General features: G+C 37.6%; 1 protein-coding gene across 4 annotated transcripts in view; it reads right to left on the reverse strand.

The window, feature by feature from the left end:
* The window catches only part of ARHGAP5 (Rho GTPase activating protein 5), a 79245-nt gene extending 66479 nt beyond the window's left edge, over positions 1–12766 (reverse strand). Inside the window, exon 1 of one of the 4 annotated variants that reach the window (XM_032242585.1) lies at positions 11681–12063. The gene's annotated coding sequence lies outside the window, so the exon portion shown is untranslated. Of the gene's footprint in view, positions 1–4100; positions 4378–11680; positions 12177–12435 lie in introns of those variants that run through there. The other 3 variants (XM_032242586.1, XM_032242587.1, XM_032242589.1) reach the window with 3 other exon arrangements.
* Between the last annotated feature and the right edge of the window lie 8822 nt (positions 12767–21588).

A 21588-nucleotide genomic window follows, 5' to 3' on the forward strand; every position in this document is an offset into this window, starting at 1 on the left:
ATATGCTATACTAATGGTGAAGACAGGCTGTTCTTAATTTAAAATCTTGACTAATATTTCCAGTAAAATTATAATACGTAATTTTTTAAAATAAAATTTCAGATTTATTCTCATGTTTTAGTTTATTCCGTCAACCTCAAATAAATATTAACTTTAATAGCCATCTGACAGTTAAACAAAACATATATTAGGTTCACTTTTGCAATAAATATTACTATATTGAAGCAGCAATACAAGGATGTAGAAACCATGTGTAAATAGAACTAATTTCAAAATCCGATTCCTATCATTTACTAGCTAAGCCCTAAACCTCTTAAGACATAGTTCCCTCATCTATAAAACAGGGCTTTATCTATAAATCATTTTTTAAAACGTGAAGTGCCTAGTGAAGGGCTTAACAAATATTAGCTCCAGTTCTTTATTTGATTCTTGGAACCATGGAAAGCTGTTGAAGATTTATGAAAAATAATGTGATGAGACTTGTGACTTAACAAACATTTATGTGGCAGCAGTGTATATGTGCAGTAAAGGAAAGTAGGGCAGTCATATCCAATCCTATTAACTTTTTTATTAAGTAAAATTTTTACAAATCTTAATCTGGCCAAATTGAAAATTTGTACACAGCATCAAATTTAACATTCTTTGCCTAAAATGTGTAAAAGATCAAGTGAACACTTTATTTATAGATATTTACAGAGAAGAAAACACAGCATATTAACTGGACAACAAAGTTATATACAGAGTGGAAGGAAACTTAGTACATGAAAATAGCACAATGATTCCATAGCTAACAATTAAGGAAAACATTGAAAACACAAGAGAATACAAGATCTAGTCTTTTTTATTAAAGCAAAATCTGCAGATGATATATTTTAAAAGGTACATTGAAAGAACATTTATCTGGTGATTACCGTGGGAAATTTTTACAGTACAGTGAAAACACTTCAGTTACATAATGAAATATAACTCTTTATTAAACAAACATCTATTCTGAAAACTAAGAGTAATTCAAAGATGTGTAAAAGTAAAACTGTCCCTTGTTTTCCAGTTAAGAAATACAGACTGGTTAACAGAAGAGTAACAATACGATATAGCGAGGACTTGAGAACCGTACAAAATTTTCAATTACAAACCTAATCCTTACCCTAACAACCACATCTTTATTAATTTCTTATATATGCTTACACACATAATGTAGTTCTGAATACTATTATTCATTAAGACTCACTTCTGCTCTTCAATAGCATAAACCCCAAAATACTGAGATGTGCTCTATATAAGATAAAAAGGTAGAGTAGAAATGAAAACACTCTACCATAAAATATATTTTTAAAGTTTCAGAAAGAAAATGGTCTTAAATGAAGAGTGGAGGCATTAAGTCATCACCTTTTCAGTGCCATTAGGTCACTGAAAACTGTAAGGATTTTTATTTGAGCGAAATAAAACTGGAATGAGGTTAAAATACTAAGGCTTCAACACATCCTATTTGACAGTGGCAGTTTGAAACTTAAATGTTAAAGTTCAAATTAAAAATAAGGTAGTTTCACATGACTTCTATGGTTTCCACAACAATTAACAGTAAAATGCCCATTAGATACAGGGAGGAACATTTTTATCCTTCTAACAAGGCTGTTAGGCAGACTACCTGCTGGTATTTTGAAATCAACTCCAGAGCTTATGTCATGAGTCACCATATAGTGATTTTCAAGCTGTGACAGAAAAATTCTTCCACCTAGAGGTGGGAAGGGTATTGAAAGAGTCCTTCCAACTCTCACCAGAGGAGTGCCTTCCTTATCTGATTTATAGGTTTACTTAACTCAGGGGGCTTTGGTTTGGAGGATGGGGGACAGGGGGCGGGGGCAAGGAGAGTTTCAAATTAAAAAAAAAGCTTGAGAAAGCCCAGAATAGGGGGGGGAAAATTGTTGTCACCTTGCCCTCAAAACGATTTGGCTATTTGTTTGGATGACTATGGTATTACCACCTCAGGGGACAAAAGATCTCATATGAAGTTGGCTGTGGTTTTAAGGGAATTTCATTTCAAACACCAGTATAGTTTATATATACATTAATTATCCATTGGCCCCTAACATCCAGATCAAAACTGTCCTCTATTAACCAAGGGATTTTTTTTTCAGTGCTAAGAACAACCAAAAAAAAAATCTTTTTTTTTTAAGTTCTCACTAATAAACTAATGGCCAATGTGTTCAATTATAAGTAGGCTGTTTAATTTAAAAATTCCTTTCAAATAGGCTTAATATCTATGTCAATCATGCACATCTTTTCTATTTTTGACCTAAGCTTACTTTTACTTAACTTGTTCTTATAATATCTAGCACCATGTTTATTTTTACTGATGAAGAAACCAAAAGCAGCAATAACCTACTAGAAATTATAAGGTTAGAAAAAAAAGAATCTGTTCATGCCTAATCTTTACCTTGTTAAGCAATAGTGCTGCTTTTAAGTCTGCAATGCAGTCTCTCACTCTGCCTTTAAGATTATCTTATACACTAATATTTCAATGACATAGTTAAGTATCCTTACAGAAATTAAAATTGTGTCAAAATGAAACTATCTTCACAACTAAGTTTTCTAAGATATTTTACTAGACCATTCAAACACTGCATCCTCCTTTGCAAATCAAGAAAAAAAAAGTTCTACAAGGAATCTAAAAAATATACATTATCAGTAAATCAGAACAAACTAAAACTTGTACCTTGTCATAAAACTGATGCATTCATTAATAAAAGGTATATATTTAAAAATATTTTAGGCTTTTAAATTATTACACCATGCCAAGAAATTCCTAATGGTCCTATCTTGAAAATATATCCATAACTTTTCAGTTTTTTTCTACTTTTACTGCTCTCACTCATCAATATCTCTGTCCCAAGATTGTGCCAAAGTCTTCTAACTCCTATGCTTCACTCCTGCTCCCTTTTCCCAGTCTATTCATATCAGAGCAGCCAGAGTATTCCTTTTAAAACATAAATCAAAGCTTCCCATTTTTTTGTTTAAAACTCTAGAATACTGCTAAAAGTACAAGGCAAGTCCTTTCAATGGCCTACTTCTACACCATCTTCTCCAACCCTCTCTCACCTCTCTGGCCTACCCTTATATTATTCTCTCCCCTTCTCATTCTGCTTCAATCACACTGGGGAAAACATGCTAAGACATGTTCTTGCCTTTGCACTTAACTTTTCACAATATCCCCAGAGACCCCATTGCTAACTCTTTACTCTCCTAACTTACTATACATCTTATTTATGTTATTAACTCTATCTGTCTCTGTATCCCGCTATTAATAAAAGGGCCACAAGGCACAAATCTTTATTTCACCAGTACATCAAAGCCTACAATAGTGCCTCCCACATAACAGCTACTAATTAATGCATGAACCCTAATTTAAATTCAAATATTTAGTCAAAAATGAAATAATCAGAATGAAAGCTAACCATAATCTATAATAATGTATTTAGCCAGCATAACACTCTAATTTTTATTTATGACATCTTAAAAAATATTTTTTCAAAAGTGAAATTGAGTACAACCCCAAATATAGTTAATTCAAAATTCTTGGCTGTTCAAAAGACTTTTGTAAAATCACAAAATTTGTTATAAGAAATTACATTTCTAAGACCTAATTACACAGAAGGAACTTTGTAATTACATGCTCTATCTTCTTTAAATCAAATAAATATCCCTTATGTAAACAAGTATTCAAAAGAAACAAGAACAAAGCCCAAAGATTATCATATATTCTACAGTCTTAGGCAAACTTGTCTAAATCAGTTTAAGAATAAAAAAATCAACTGCACACTAAACAATGAATAATTTGTTCAACAACAATAGAAAACAAAAAATAAATAAGAGATGAATAGAGTATAATGCTAACGCATTACTTTTCTGTTTTTTGTTTTTGAGATAGGTCTCTTAATCTCTCATCTAGGCTGGAGTGAAGTGGTAAGATCATAGCTCACTGCAGCCTTGAACTCCTGGGCTCAGGTGATCCTCTCATCTCAGTCTCCTGATTAGTTAAGACTACAGGCATGCAACACCACGCCCACTAGTATTTTTTAAATTATTTTGTAGAGAGGGGTCACCTTATGTTCCCCAGGCTGGTCTCAAACTCCTAGGCTCAAGCAATCCTTTTCCATCAGCCTCTGAAGATATGGGAATTACAGGCATGAGCCACCTCCCAGCCTACCTTTTCTTAATGTTGCTAATTCTGGTAAATTTATCAATGCTATGAAAAGTAAGAAGAAATCAGAAAGTCATTTTGACACACATAAGATAGCTAAGTAATTCAACAATATAATACCTATAGGAGACTAACTCATATTCCATAATCTTTTCTCTTTTTTAAAAAACAGGGTCTCATTCTGTTTCCCAGTTTGGAGTGTAGTGGTGGGATCACAGCTTAATGCGGCCTCAAACACCTGGGCTCAAATGATCCTCCTTCCTCAGCCTTCTAAGCAGCTGGGACTACAGATGTGCACCACCACACATAGTTAGTTTTTGAATTTTTTTGTAGAGATGAGAGTCTCACTATGTTGTGGTATCAAAGTCCTAAACTCAAAATAATACTTCATCTTTGAACCAAAGTTTATACCACAAAGCACACAATCTTTATACTGAAATGAGCCCTAAAAAGTCATTATTCCTATGAATTAGCCTTGAGACAAGACTACAATCAGGCACATGAAGAGAGAACCTATTGAACACTTTAGTGACTAAATAACCTAGAAGCATTGGGATTTTGTTTGGGAATCGTACCTCCAGCAACAGTGCCTGACACACAGTGAGTGCTCAGTAAATATTTGATGAATAAATGAATCAATCTCCAGACTCAGAATATTCAGCTTCTAAACCACTAGGTAATCCTGAAGTCACACTTGTAAACACAATTAACAAAAATTACATATTTCTTTGGGCCCATTACGTCTAGTACAGCAAAACAGACTAACAAAAAGTCCAGTTTTTTCCCGAAGATTATAATGCGATCATTAACACACATGATGGGTATATAAACAGTACACCTAAAGGTTTGACTGAAGTACTGCCAAGTAGGCAGTACTCTGGGACTCCGCAAATCCACGCAGCAAATGTAATTCTGCTTTTACCCATTTTTATCTTCTGGTATTTCAATTTGTTTCAAAAAAAACTTCACTGCTGAAAGTACATGAAAAACCAATGACCAAAACTACTCCCAAACACATGAACTGACTACCCTATTATTTAATCTACACCCATCTCTGATAACACGTTATGTCCCTGAGGCCTTGGTGTGCAAGTCATTCTAAATTCTTTCATTTCTGTATGGAGAATAGAAGGACCAAAGGTCATGTTCATCAACGTAGGTAAACAACCCATAACTATTTATTTGCTGTGCTTAGCTACTATCAGTTTAACTTTGTCAGAGATTTTGAAGGTCTAAAAGTACACATAGGGAAGTCTAACCAAAAGTATGGCTTGGTAGTTCACCTCCCTTCCAGTGCCTGAGTCCTTTTCTCTACACCTTGGAAAACTGTGAAGGGCATAATTTGATATTCAATATTATAATGCCATATAGTAGATGAACCATCATTTTCATTACACAAACAACTTTAGGTAAGGCTTAACAATTTTTAAAATAATGAGAGCACCTGATTAAGAAAGAATCTCAGCAAGAGGTATAAGCTTTAAAGAAAGCACAGATTAAGATTCAACAAAAGGCTGAAAAGCACTTTTCACACTATATTCTTAAGAAACTTTATAGTACTATAACTGAGGAGATAAAGGCAATGTGCTATACCATGGTACTGATAAATGCAACAGGGCTATACCATGGTACTGATAAATGCGAGAGCAATTCAAAGACATGAAAGTACAAGTTGAAATAAATCAGAATTTGGAAAGCCTTTTCTGTAAAGGGCCAGGCAGTAAATATTTTAGGCTTTGCATGCTGCACAGTATCTGTCACACTACTCAACTCTGCTGTCATACTGCAAAAGCAGTCACAGACTATGCTTAAATGATCATGATTATGTTACAGTAAAACTTTAAGAAAATCTGAATTTCATATAATTTTCACATATCACAAAGTATTATTCTTTTCATTCCCTACCTCCAACCATTTCAAAATGTAGAAAGTTATTTTACAAAAATAGACAGCAGGCAAGATTTGGCCCAGATGCCATAGTTTGCAGACCCCTGAAACAGATAAGTGGTTTCAATAAAGAGGGAGGATCTGAGTGGACCTTAAAAAACAGACCAGATTTGGATCGTAAAGAAGTCTCTCCAGGTATAGGATTAGGGTAGAATGGTTGAGTATAGCAGCCACGTTGGAAACAAATACTGTTTTGAACATATAAGCTATGACGTAAGTCTAAAGGGAAAATAAGAGTTAGACTTTATCATAAGCAATAGAGAAGCCACTACAGATTAGTCTAGAAGAGGAATACAAGATTGGGCACAAAGCCCAAGAGACAGACAAATACTGCAGGCTAAAAGCACCTGAACTATCACAGAATTTAAAAGAACAATCCAGCAGGGCGCAGTGGCTTATGGCTGTAATCCCAGCACTTCGGGAGGCTGAGGCAGGCAGATCACTTGAGGTAACAAGTTTGAGACCAGCCCTGCCAACATGGTGAAACGCCAGCTCTACTAAAAATACAAATATTAGCTGGGCATGATGGCACGCACCTGTAATCCCAACTACTCAGGAGGCTGAGGGAGAAGAATCGCTTGAACCCAGAAGGCGGAGGTTGCAGTGAGCCAAGATCATGCCACTGCGCTCCAGCCTGTGCGACAGAGCAAGATGCCATCTCAAAAAAATAAAGAAATAAAAATAAATAAAAGAGGAATCAAAGACAAAGAAAGCTTGGAAACTGGCTACTAGACATAAGAAATAAAAGACAACACATTAAGCCAGTGTTTCTTAATGAAAAACAAATCAGTTTTAGCAACAGATGGTGGTTCATCTGACTTTCAGGTGTTACAGGTCTTATTTCCAAAGACAAATGAAACTTCAGTAATGAAACAACGCAAGGTCAGGATTAGTAACATAAATTTCAGCATCACAAACTTCAGAAAATTACCTATGAGACCATTTGGTAAATACTTTTATTTTCTAAAGAAAAGAATTAGATACTTGGTTAATACAGAAAGGTAGAAATCCAGATCTTAAATTCTCTGGATCAGGGGTCCCCAACCCCAGACTAGTACCCATCTGTGGCATGTTAGGAACCAGACCATACAGCAGGAGGTGAGAGGTGGGCTGGAAAGGGAGCATTAGGGCCTGAGCTTTGCCTCCACAGCAGCAATAGATTCTCAGAGGAGCCAGAACTGTAGGTTGTTTGCTCCCTTTGAGAACCTAACTAATTAATGCCTGATGATCTGAAGTGGAACAGTTTCATCCCAAAACCACGCCCCCACTTCCATGAAAAAACTGCCTTCCACAAAACCAGCCCCTGTTACCGAATAGGTTGGGGATCGCCGCTCTAGATTATAGTAATGTTAATTTTTTTTACTAGTTATCTAAAAAAAAAGACATATCACTGTGGCTCTGAAAAGGTAAGTATAAAAAGAATCATACAATTCTGAATGAGTAAAAGAACATGATCAACAAGAAGAAAATGAACAAATCATCCCGTATCAGAAGCGAAGGTAAGAGTTTTTCCAAGGCTGTTTGACATGCCAAATACAGTAGCTAGACAAAGTTATGCCAATATTACGTTTATTTTCACATCATCCCTTCTATCACTCTTGCATTAATACCTTCCCCAAATCTTTCACTCTGGCTCATAAGGTACAAAACTGATGCTCTTACATTTTTATATTTTCTCCCCGCCTGTTAATCTGTCCTCTACTTACCCATGCTTTTAATCCACACTGTCATTAACTTACCTAAATGTCTTTGTTTCCTTCACTATCCCAATTGTATGCTACTTCCAAGTAATGCTTCCTTTAGCTAAATTCCTTTATACTAACTTTTAAATCAGTGTATATAGCTCAGATTCTTAAAGTGTCATGCTTGCAGTCTCTCCACAAGTTGTAAGATCTTTTAAGGGGGCAATAATTTACACTTTTTGTATCACTCACAGTGCCTATCTGCTCAATAAAATATTGGTCAGAGATAACAGACTAAATCTAATCTAACATTAGAAAAATGAATATCCATTTTTACCATTAACTCTTTATGACGAAAAGCTTGAGACTCTCAGTAAGTGACATAATAGTCATATTTTAACCATGAAATTACGAAGTTATGCTCTTTTTCCCAAGTAGTAATTCTAAGAAGTAAAACATACATATATGACTAAACATTAACAATCCGTTTCATTTCACTGCAAAGCTAAAGTATTGTAGACAGCTTCCAAAACACAGTGAAAAAAAAAAAGATTATCTTTTTTGGTCTCTCTTACATCTAAACTCCTACTTGTAGTTAAAAGTCAAATTAAAATGTTTCTTCTGTGAAAGATTCCCAGAGGTCCTGAGAAAAACAGGTATTCTTTTTCTGCACCTCTTAGTACTTTTAACTATTTACTGCTTTATACAGCTTGAGCTATTATATCTATCTCTAATTTATCTTGGTGTTTCCAGGGCTAGGCACATAGTAAGTGCTAAATAAAGGTAATCTTAACTAATGAATAACAAATCAGAGACTTAAAAAAATTTTAATGCAGATGAACTTTTTTTAAAAGAGGAATTCTTTAAGTTCAGGGGTCCATGCGCAGGTTTGTTATAAAGGTAAACTCCTATCATGGAGGTTTGTTGTCACCCAGGTATTAAGCCTAGCACCCATTAATTATTTTTAGAATTCTTATACTTAAATACAATACATGTAGTACATAAAAATAGAAGCTGTCCTGGTTTGGGAGGGTGGCAAGTCTCAAGGCATCTAGGAAAAAAAAAAAAAAAATAGGAATCCAAGGAGCAGAGTTTGAAAACCAATTAAAATTCATACTTAAAATTTTTAGCATAGAAGTATCTCTCTTAATTTCTAAGAGTTTTTCCTACTTCAACAAAATGATGGACAAAAGCCTGCACTTAAGAGCTTGATTACTCAAATTACTGAATGATGAATCACTTTATTGATGTTTCTTCACAGTTCTTTTAGAAATTAAATTCCTTTGGTATACTTGAAATATATATTACAAATATATTTTAGGAACACATCGTTAGAACACTGTACAATGCTTCTTCAGTCAACTATATTACTGCGTACCTTCTGGAAGGCAAAGAAAAAACTGTGGACCATACCCAAAGACATAGTTCTTAAAATAGTATCTATGGAAACTACAGTTGTGACAAAACTTATTCTGTAGCTACCAAGAAAATCTCTAATTATGCCATTTCATATTTAAGAAATGACCACTAAAGGGCAACACTCATCTTACATCCTGCTCATGTTGGAAAAGTTTAGTAAAGTCTTTACAAGACATAACTTTTTCAATTAAAAGGAGTTAGAAAACTTATTATAAGCTGTATCACAACTTCAAATCCAAAAAAGGAATGCAAATACATTATTAATTCCTTAAATAATCTTAACTTCAATATTAATTCCTTAAATAATCTTAACTACAGTCTCCCAAAAAATGACTGTACTAACATGCTTTTCAAACACAAATAAGAAGGGGAGACAATTTTCAAAACATTTAGGATAAGTATCAGGTGACAGGATTAAGGTAATTTGGCAACACATTTTAAAAATGGATAAAGCTGTTTAAATGAGGGACACTACAAAACTGATAAAGATAACAGAATTCTGCCACAATTCTTACATCAAAGTGTAACCCACCTCACTCCCCAGTGCTCTTAATAATTAATGTACAAAGAATGACAAAATAAGACATGCTGATCTGAGTTTAAAAATGTACCCTAAACAAGACAACCAAATCAATAGTTATTTAATCATCTGAACGGTCTGATTCTGTTTTAAGTCAATTAGATCAATAGTGCTATCTCTCGAAAGTTAAAAGCATAGGTATGCGCAGCCTTTCACTCCAGCGTGTTTAGTCATAAACCTGCTCCAGTGCCTTCGCAAGTTTTTGGTGACCCGCACTTACCATTCTTTTTGTACTATAGATAAAAGTAATGGAGGTCAATTATACAAAGGTTAGATGAAAGGAAAAAATGGGAAAGGAATTTAAAATGAAAGCAAAATCTTACTCAGGAAACTGTCTAGTAGGGTACCTACACGGTAAGCATGTTTATCTACAAACACTGAATAAGAATACCGTTTTATCGTATTACAGTACAAATAAACTGTAATTGACAGCAAAACGTTTCATTAACATATTTTTAAACCAAATATTATTCCAAATGTCTAATCATTGCATCTAGATAAAATTTTTGTTAGGAGAACCATTTTAAATGGAAATGTAGAGCAATCTCCCATGAAGTGAAAGAGATCCTTCATGCGGATAACCACCACCTAACATTCTGTTCTGAGTATTGGCTCTGGGTTTAAGTGGAACTGACAAACCCGCCCTCCCCTGCCCCCCCACCCTCGCCCCCACACACCTGTAGAAGGCAACATAAGCAAATACAATACTACTAACTACAGAGTAGCATTTTACTGTTTCACACTTGAACATTAAAAAAAAAATTCCGTTTCCGCCCATCACAAAGGAAAAAGCAAATGATCGATGAGAATTTAAACTTAAAATTGTGAGCACAAACCCATCTATATGTCTATTTTGTTCTGTCTCAAAATATTTATTCCCATTTATTAAGCAATGGCCAAAGTCGAATTTCTATCACATGGTAGAAGTATAAGCGTCTACTCTACAACTTTCTCGGGATTTTACTAAACGTCCTAATAACAGTTTGCCCTTACTTCCGTGCACCTTTCAGCCTCAGCTACACCCCGAGCCTCCAGCTCACTTGCATTTCTAATAACGCTGTAGAGGGAGGGAGAGGGAGTATTTCTGTGTGGATAAGTGCGCGCGCGCTCCCGCGCGGCTCCCCCCCCCCACCCCGATACTTTTCTTTAGTGGAAAGAGAGGAAGAATCTGGACGTTATTCTAGCGAAAACTCAGTATCAAAGCCTCAACCCAGTCGCAGTTAACCCATAGGACTCTGGGCTCTGGTTGCGCAGCCCAACTTCTCATATTTTACTCCAAGCTTCAAGAACAGATGGAAAATTGGTAAAGAGAACCCAGGGAGGAGTCGGGGAGACGAGGGAAAGTGAAAGGGCCGATCCCCCTACAAGGCGTTTAAGTTTGCAACCAAGACTGTGTTTCCGCGAATCTGCACCCGCCCCTTATCCCCCCTTCCAGGTGGAACTCGTTAACAGCAGCAACCCGGCCAACTGACACCGCCACCTCCCTTCTCCACGGACCACTCGAGACCTGGGCAAGTGAGGGCGGCGAGCGAGAGCGGACGCCTGGCGGGGCCGGCCATCCGAGGCCAGCACCAGGCCTTTGCCGACCCCGGCCCCGTCACCTGTGGAGAAAGCACCCCCTCCACCGGCCTCTCTGCCCTTCACGCCGACCGTATCCCTAACGCGGCAGCTGCTGCCCGCCCGGCCTGCGAAAACCGAGCGCGGCGCCAGGCTCCCCTCGGCGGCCGCGGGGCCCCAGCCCCTTCAACTGGTTACAACCGGCGGCGGCGACCGAGCTGGGCAGCTAGAGGCGGGAGGGTCCCCGTCCGGGAGGGGGAGGGCAGGCTCGGAGGAGCGGGGGCCGCAAGGTCCTACCTAACAACGTCGGTCTCCTCCGTCTCCTCCTCAACGGCAGCTGCCCCGGCGGTAGCGGCGGCAGCGACATTCCTGGGGACCGCTCCCGCCGCCGCCACCTCCTCCTCCTCCACTCTCGGCTCGCCTCTCTTCCCCGGCGCGCTCACCGAGCGGCGCGTCCCTTCAGCCACCTCCCCCCGCCCTCCCTGACACACACGCCCCGAAACCCTGAGCCCCACGGCTCCAGCAGCCTGCTCACCCACCCTCCCTCCCTCCCCGCCACCAGCGGCGGCCCCGTCCCTCCCCCCTTCCCCAGCGCCCGCCGCCGCGCCGGGCTCAGTAATGGCGGCCACTCGGGCTCCCTCGCGCTGACGGATTTCTCTCCCTCTCTCCCGAACTTTACCTCAGCATCTCTCCCGGCGCGCGCAGCCACACACCCGACCGGGGGCGGAGCGGCGGCGCAGCCTGGACGGGACGCGCGCGCGCGCACCCGCGTTGCCCGCCCCACAATCCTCCGCCCCCGCCCCCTCACCTCGCGACGCCTCCCGCGCCGCGCGCCCGGCACGGCCCCGCCCCTGCCCTCGTCTCCTGGGAGCCTGGGAAGGCGCAAGCGATCCCGCCGGAGGGAGGGGAGCGAGCGCGCGAGGCCGCGTCCTCGCTCGCGTCCCCGCTCCCTCCACCCCTCCCCTCCGCTCCCCGATTGGCTTCTGCCCCTCCCCCTTCTTCCTCCGCCTCTCCCACCCATTGGTTCCCTCTCCTACTCCATTCCTTCTCACCTTTTCCCTTTTACCCATTGGCGTATTTTTCCTCAGCTTCCCTTTCTCCGTATTCCGCTCCTCCTCAGTGCCATCCTCCCAGCTTTGAAAGCTGCTGCCGTGCTTCCCGGAGCGCCGTCGTCCCTGAACCTCGCCTGCTTTCTCCCTTTCCTTCTGTTCCAGTTTCTGGTGGTAATTCAGAGCAAGCCACTGTACTGCAAAGGAACCCAATATTGTTCTCGCCGTTCCAAACTGGGCAGGGGCACCGAATGCTTCTCGATAAATCCCCTTGTGGTCTCTGAGCATTAGAGAATGCAAAGGAAGAAAACATGCGCCCAAGCTCGTTCGCAGGACATGTTCGCGTGTCTGCGCCTGTGTGCAGCCAGTTTTCTGGCTGAGGACCGCTCACCAACTACAGACATCACCCCCCCAGGACCTGGTGTCACACTCACCCAGAAGACGAAACTCCACGGGAGCGAGGAGTCCATTTCTCTGTCGGCACGGCACGGGGATGCAGGCCCCTGATTCAGTAGGTTCTATGGAAGTGGACTGAGAAGCCAAGACGTGGAGCCAGAAGCCAAGACTTGGGGCGGGTTTCAGGGTGGCCCAAAAGAGCCCAACTTTAGGAACTGTCGGCCACCTAGTTTTTATTATACTGTCTTAAACATATTTACTGTTTTGAGACTTCTAGAAATTTCATAAATTTGGGGGTCCGGCACACTGGGCTTTTGGTGTGTTTCTTATGATGGCACTGACGCTGAATGGTGCAGTGAGAAAGGACGGTGGAAACCGCTGCCTTTGCTTTTACCATTGAAGAAACTGAGATCCTGTGACTTTCCCGAGGTCATCGGAATCTGCATTACACAGGAGACTAAAGATAGTTGCCAGCAGATAAAAGAATGAGCAAAACCACATCTATTCCAATTTGTTAGGTCTAAAAGAAAGTAATTGAGGGGGGAATTCCTCTTTGGGGAAAGATTTATTTCCTGCATTGAGAATAGCTTATTGTCAGTAAAGTTAACATATAAAAAGTATTTTAAATTCAAGTTATTTATGTCACATAAGGTACTGAAGTTAGCCAAGGTTGCTTTTTGGTGTTATAATGATGCAGCTGCTGCCAACCAGAAGTACATTTACGGTCTGTCAGTGAAGAAAACAAAAACTGCCTGTTGGTAAAAATCTGTTAGAAAATATTTGTCAGTAAATCTGTCACAATATTCCAGCAGAAGTTCTGTTCATTTTTCCATCCTCCTGCCCCTCTTCATATTTCTCAAAGGTAAACTTGATAAAGGCAAAAAAGACATTTCTAATTTTTCTATGTCTCTTGCTCCCTAATTTCTAAAAGCCATGACTATAATCCCTTACTCAAGTCACTTGCTTGCATCTGAATGCTGCCTACCAAGTAGGTTAAGAGTAGGTTAAGTAAGGTCTGTAGAAGGTAGGAAAGAAGGATGCGAAAGGAAACTTAACAATGAAAGTAAACAGAAGGGAGAAAAGAAGTAAAAAAGTAGAGAAGGGAATTTGATGGGTGGTCCGACCATCAAAATATGGTACTAATGTCATAGGTATCTACACCACTTATATAGGTTGGAAAGTTAATGCATTCCAACGCATGTTTTTATCTTTGTACTAAAAGCACTTAAGAATACATGAGCCAGTTCAAAGTCATAACCTGCATAAAATGTTAAGTACTATAGAGTGTATACCTTAAAGATACCTTAAAAATTATGTCCCAAATAATCAGAAATTTTAATAACCATGAACATGTAGCAACGTAAACTAAAGCCAAATATATCAGGGCTTTTAAAGAAAACATTAAAAAGGTGTAATATTCAGTTATAGGACATGATACTGGAGGCAAGGAAGACTTGAAATCTCATTTTCTTATAATGAAGACACCAGAAGATGGTTAAAAAAAAAAAAGTCATGATTTCCATTATAGTCGACATTATTTTTAGTTCTTTATCTCGATTTAGGGAGCTTGGAAATTTAGGACTTCGTTTCTTATTAATACTAATAGTCTAAAGGTGCTTACCAGTACAAATAAGTTATTGTATGTAATTTACTCTTCTCAAAAAACAAAGTTTTCTGTATCAATAAGAATCTGACATGGGAATTTGAGGCCACAATTCTGTGGCTAATAATGTGTATATATCTATAAAAGGCTTTAAAGAGCAGATGGAGAAAAGATTTAAGATGACATCTATAAAAATTGATCAGGAGCCATGACTTCAGAGAAGAAGCTTTAAAACACTCACCTTCCCTACTCAAAAGGAGAATTTTTAAGAAAATAGGGAACTTATTATTTACACAAACAGACACACACACACAAATATGGGAGAGAAATGGAATATTACCAAGCCCTCTCAAATAAACTACTTTTCGTATCTAGAATAAAAAAGTTAAGCATGTGTACTGCTGTTTTGGGTAATTAAAATCACTGGAAGCTTTGTTCTTCGTTTACTTTGAAAAAATTAGAATAAGAATTGTCAGGCATTTTGGGTTTTTAATTTAAATTTTCTTCATAAATCTCTAGTTCTTCATCACATCCTAATAAAGTATTAATATGCATGGTCTTTTGCAATCAAAAGACATGACAGTCATAAAAAATGTTATCATAATTCCAGCTTCTACCATTAGCGGTAATACTGCAATATTCAAATGTTTCATATGATGTAGCTTCAAAAGAACTTACCCTATAGAGGCGGATACACCCCCTGCTGGAAATCTTCAATCATAACAACTTTGGCTTCTGCAGTCTCAATCAAGAACACATGAAAAACCAAATAAAGGGTCTTTCCACTCATGACAGAATTTCCAATACTTTTGGCTATCTAATACAAGACAGGCTTTTGGAGAACAAATTATCTCAGAATATCACCTTGATTACAGACAAAATACACAAAGAGGATGGAGAATAATGATGTAAATAACTAAATAACCAAAACACTCGTAAGATAATTGTTTAATTTCCAACTGTGTTTCCACTCTTTACCTTATCCCCATCGCCTGCCTAGACTTCTCTTTTTCTATCTCATACAACTGGGCTACTTGGAAGAAGGCAGGATAAGATGGAATGTTAATCATTCAGGTAGGCAAATAATGGTGTAGCCACTTGCTGGGTTAAGGTGTTTAAGAGCTTTCCCCAAATTTGTTTTATGGCTACCAATGATATTTTCAACATGAAGAAAAGGTGCTAATTATGTCTTGGCTGTTACTGTAGAAAATATTTTGACAAGAGTTAAGGTAATTGTGAGCATGGGACTGGAACAGGAGGAAAGTAGTGCATGGAACTTCTTGGCATTTTGTTCCACAGAGCCTAGTTCTGTTGATTTTCTAAAACTGTATTTTCAGACCGAAATCCCAAAGTGGTATCAGAGTCTAGCTTCAAAATGTCAGGCTCATGGAGCTCTAGTCCTAGGACATAACTGAAACAGTGAAAGCAGCACACTATTTTTAAATAATTAGTATTTTGTAAAGATTATTTGTAATGCAGACTCATTTTAAAGGAAAAACAATTCATTCAGATCCCACCAGCACAAATACTTTAATTAGACAAAAATCTTCAAGTTATTTCCTCTCACAAATGGAGGTATTGTTGGGCCATCTGGACCCTCTATTGAGTTTTTATGAAAGATCACAGCTTGAATTTAATCAACCCCAATAAAGTTAACCTCATACAGCTAAAAAATAATTGCAAGGGTTGGTATCTGAAGGATTTGAATTTTCTCTTTGAGATTGTTACCATTATCATTTGTAAATCATTACAATGGGAAACAAGAACTTGTATTGTTTGACTACTTAACCTCAAGAACATAATTTTTGTGAATTTCCCACTCTCTTTAGACCAAATTTAGGTTGTGAGTCTCTCGAGGTAGGAATAACAAAATGAATGTTTGGCTCTATATAATAATTGGAAGATCATTAGTAGAAAGTTCAATAAAATGTTTGATAATAATAACATGAAAGGTTTTATGGATTTCTGTGGATTTGTTGCTAACAGAAGGCTTTAGATTATATTTTGAAGTACCAGCTGAGATAATCACTTTGGAAAATAGAAATCACTTAAAGAAATCGCTGAATTCACCTGTGAAAGTTGAGGTAGATGTCCTCCCTCAAGTACAATCGACACATCTCCACATAACATCTCTCTAGTAGGTAAATGTGAGTTACTAATAACAAATAACTATGTGTCTGAAACATCTGGAAACATTCTAAAGAACTGGTACAGTATAATCCCTAAAACCAACAATAAGAAGGCTAATCACTTTGCAATTAAGTCTCTGTCAGTTTTCCCTATTATTTCAAACTGCACTAGATAGTAAATACTTGTTTGCCAATTCACACTCTGCATTTTCTTTAAAAAGGCAAAAATATAGCTATTTTTCTAGTTCAATAAATACATACATACTTTTAAATACAGATGGTCCCTGACACACTACGGTCCAACTTAAGATGTTTTGTCTTTATGATGGTATAAAAGGAATAGTAACAGCATTTGGTACAAACTGTACTTTAAGCACACATACAACCATTTTTGTTTTTCACTTTCAGGACACTATTCAATACATTACATGAAATGTTCAACATTTTATTTTAAAATAGATTTTGTGTTAGATGATTTTGCCTGACCGTAGGCTAATGTAAGTGTTCTGAGCACATTTAAGTTAGGCTAGGCTAAGCTATGATGTTTGATAGGTTAGGTGAATTAAATGCATTTTTGACTTTACAGTATTTTCAATGTATGATGTGTTTATTTGGAAGTAACCCCATAGTAAGTAGAGGTGCATCTGTACTTCTGTACGTCTCAAATTACAATGTGATTCTTTAGATGGACACATACCTTCTTTTATATAGATCTGTTATACAGTGATAAATAAGAATACTCACCTGCTTTCTCCAAGTAGGCTTCTTACTTCTCTTCAGCACAACCCAGGACAGGCCTATATCACATACATCATTTGTTTCTGGTTCTAATACTTATAGGAATAGACATTAAATAATGTTTTTTATGCTGTGCCACAAAAATATTTAGTTATTGTGAGACTTTACAAACATGGTAATAATGTAAAAGTGATGTAGCAAAAGCTTACAAAGAGCCATAGATATGCTATAAATTCTTATAAAATTAAATTTAAAAGGAAGCAATTATTTAAAATATTTTAGAAGCATGTATTTATTGAGGTAGAAAAATAGTTTTAATATTTTATGTGAAAAAAAGTACAAAACAATACAAGCTGTATGATTCTTATAAAATGTCTGAAAACAAGATGACAGTATTATTGACCAATATGTTAATAGAGATTTTAACTAGATGGTGAGATTATAGCTAATGTTTATTTTTTTCTCTGTGTTTTCAGTTTTCTACAATGAACATAGTATTTCTTGTACAATAAAAATTTGAATTACAGTGGGGTTGAAAATTGAGAAAGACAAAGAAACACTGTGTTAAGCAGAATAAGGTAAATTGTCTTGAAGAAACTGTGGGCCTACCATGTATATCTCTATTTTCTCTTTTATCCTTCTCTTTTCTTCTTTTTTTCCCTCTTACTCCTACTTTAGGTGTTTCTTCCTTCTTCCTTTCTTTTTACTTTTTAATTCTGTCTTCTTTTCCTTCTTTCTTAATTATCTCTTGGGCCTCTTAGGTATTGCCCGGTTCTGTTTGCAGCAATCTGTGATACTGCCTGGAATGAAATAGTCTATGCAAACATCTTCTTGCCACTGAATTCTTTTGCCTTTAATGACTTTTTTAAAAGTTCTTTCAGAGCAAAACATACCAAGCAAAGAATACACATTTTATTATATTTAATGACTTTCCTTTTATTTTTAATTATGTAAATGTGCCAATCAGTAGCATTGCCTATATTGTAGGTGGCCTCACTGTGACTGTGTTGAAAAGCTTTCAGATATAGACAATAGGTAGTTTTCTCTAGTGCTAATAAAGCTGAGCTGATCTTTCCATCTGCTTTAGTCTTTCCCTTTTGGACCACAAGGTTTCTGATAAAATGTGTCCCATCTGGATTTGTTGACATTTAAATTACCTTTGATTCCACCACATTGGTAACTAATGGTTGCTTTTCCAAGTTGCAGCATTTCTTCAGTAGAGCTCCTCCTCTACTACATTCTCCTTAGCAGAGCACAATCAATTACCAGCGTAAAGAAAAGGTAAAACTGTCTTACTACAGTTATTCTGAGATTTTACAAACATGATAATAATGTAAAAGTGATGTAGTAAAAGCTGATAAAGAGCTATATGTATCCTATAAATTAAATTTTTATAAAATTAAATTTAAAAGGAAGCAATTATTTACGAGGAATTATTTTATTCCTTTTATAATATTTTATTTTTATATAATTATTTTATTCCTTTTATAATAATTCCTGCAAAGGAATTATTATGTACACAGTAGTCTGTAGTGGAAAGACCACTGAACTGGGGAGTCAAGAAATCTGAATTTTATCTCAGGCTCTGAAACCAACAATAAGGTGTTCACTTCACAGTTAAGTATCTGTTAGTCATCCCTTTTATTTTAAGCTACAATAGATGGTAAATACTTATTTTGCTAATTCATACTTCTGCATTTTCTTCAAATGCAAATACTGCGTGATCTTCAGAAGTCACTGAATCTCCCTGAGCTGGTTTCCTCATCCACAAAATGGTCCCTTTGCTGCTCTAACATTATTTAGTTTGAAGTGATTTTGCCCAAAGACCAGGCTTCCCTTCTTCCTGGATTAACCTAAATTTAACACTCACCCATACCCACCACCACACGTAGAACAAAGCTATTACTTTTTGCTCCAAGTTTGGTTTTGTCTATGGCCCTTACCCCATCCCCCTCCACAAAGATAATTTGTTAACGCCATATGCATGGAACCCAAGTAAATCGATATTCATCTAAATCTCATTCCTAAAGTCTATTTCATTAGGTTTGGATCTCTGGATTTCCCACAACATGCCTGTCCCATTCACGTTATAAGGCCAGTGATTTTGCACCTTCCTTGCTAAAAGGTTGCCTTGTACTTTCTAACCCATGGTTCTTTAAATATTCAAAATTTAATCATCACTTTGCACCCCCACCCTGCCCCGCGGTACAATCCAGAGCATCCAACAGCCCATCCTGGGCCCCCTATATAACCCTGCTTAGTAATCTATTCAGGCTGTATCTTTTGTCCCTTATGTGCGTTTATAGCTAGTCTCATTTTCATCCTTAGCCCCAGGCAACCACTACTCTTTCTGTCTCGAGAGATTTGCCTATTCTGGACATTTCATATAAATTGAATCATACAATATATGATCTTTTGGATTTGGCTTATTTTACTTAGCATAATACATTTAAGTTAATATATGTTTTAGGATGCTTCAGTGGTTCCTTCCTTTTCACTGCTGAATAGTAGTCCATTGCATGGATAAATAGAGTTTGTTTATCCATTTACCACTCAACTGATGTGTAGCTTGTTTCCATTTTTTGGCAAGTATGGATAATGTTGCTATGAGCAACCAAATATTTGTGTACATATGTTTTAATTTCTCTTGAGTAGATACTTACAGGTAGAATTGATAGATCATATAGTCAATTTATGTTTAACCTTATAAGAAAATGCCAAACATTTTTTCAAAATAGCCGCATCATTTTATATTACCATCAGCAATGTATAAAGGACCTAGTTTCTCCATAATCTATAATATAATATGGCCAAGACTTGTTGTCTTTTTTATGTTAGCCATTCTAGTGGATATAAGGTGGTATCTCATTGTAGTTCTATCATCTATCTATCTATCTATCTATCTATCTATCTATCTATCTATCTTTCTTTCTTTCTTTCTTAGAGACAGGGTCTCCCTCTGTTGCCCAGGCTGGTGTGCAGTGGCATGATCACAGCTCACTGCAGCCTCAAACTCCTGGGCTCACATGGTCTTCCCATCTTGGTCTACTGAATAGCTAGGACTATAGGTATGTGCTGCCACATCTGGCTAACTTTAAAAAAATTGTTTTTTTGTAGAGTCAGGGTCTTGTTTATGTTGCCCAAGTTGGTCTTGACCTCCTGGCCTCAAGTGATCCTCCCACCTCAGCCTCCTGAAGTACCAGGACTACAGGTGTAAGCCACAGCACCCAGCCTCTCATTGTAGTTCAAATTCACATTTCCCTGTATGACAAATTATGTTTGGCATCTTTTTATATGACTATTAGCCATTGGTATCTCTTTTTCCATAAGGTATCTGTTCAAATCTTTTGCCCATTTCAAAATTGGGAAGTTGAGCTGAGCTTCCTTGAATTGTAAATTATTTGATTGAATTCTTTAAACAAATCCTTCATTTTTTTTCTTAATGCAATTATGATTTTATTTTTTAATTTTTTTTAAATTTTTTGAGATAGAGTCTCACTGTGTTGCCCAGGCTGGAGTGCAGTGGCGCAATCTCAGCCCACTTCAACTTCCATTTCCCAGGTTCAAGTGATTCACCTGTCTCGGCCTCCTGAGTAGCTGGGATTACAGGTGCATCTGTAATCACCACCACGCTGGCTAATTTTTGTATTTTTAGTAGAGACAGGGTTTCACCATGTTGGCCAGGTCTCAAACTCCTGACCTCAAGTGATCTGCCCACCTCAGTCTCCCAAAGTGCTGGGATTACAGGCTTGAGCCACTGTGCCCTGCTGATGACTTTATTTGAATATTTTCCTTGTACCACTTCGCAAGAATCATTTCTTGCATTAGCAGTACTTCTTTTTCCCAAATTGCAAAAAGTTATTAAAGATAGATACAAGGTCATTGAGTAAAATACTCTCTATGAGGGTATCTCACAGTCATTCTACTTCTCTGGTAACATGTGGTTGTTAAGACTTCCTGTTATTCTTCCTTCCTCAAACAGGACAGCTTCACACTAGTTATCCTATTTGATTTTGTTGTAGAAGCAGTGCATTCATTCTATCAGAAAATCTAGGTGAAGAGCTATTAAACAGTAAGCAATATGCTACCTGATCCACTTATAATTGGGTTCCCCATCGCAATAACAGGAGCCTTGAGCAGGACTTTTAGGCATATCAATCAAAAGTGAGTGACTACCACTAACCTTCTTCTCCTTGATGCCTAATTCATTTTCGGTTAGTAAATGTCTCTGAAAGTGAGTTAACTCTTTTAAGCCAAGAGAATATAAATTTAGTAGTAGCTCAAAGTAAT

This window comes from Sapajus apella, unplaced genomic scaffold (assembly GCF_009761245.1).
Source record: "Sapajus apella isolate SASKATOON/1434 unplaced genomic scaffold, GSC_monkey_1.0 scaffold50, whole genome shotgun sequence".
Lineage (NCBI taxonomy): Eukaryota > Metazoa > Chordata > Mammalia > Primates > Cebidae > Sapajus > Sapajus apella.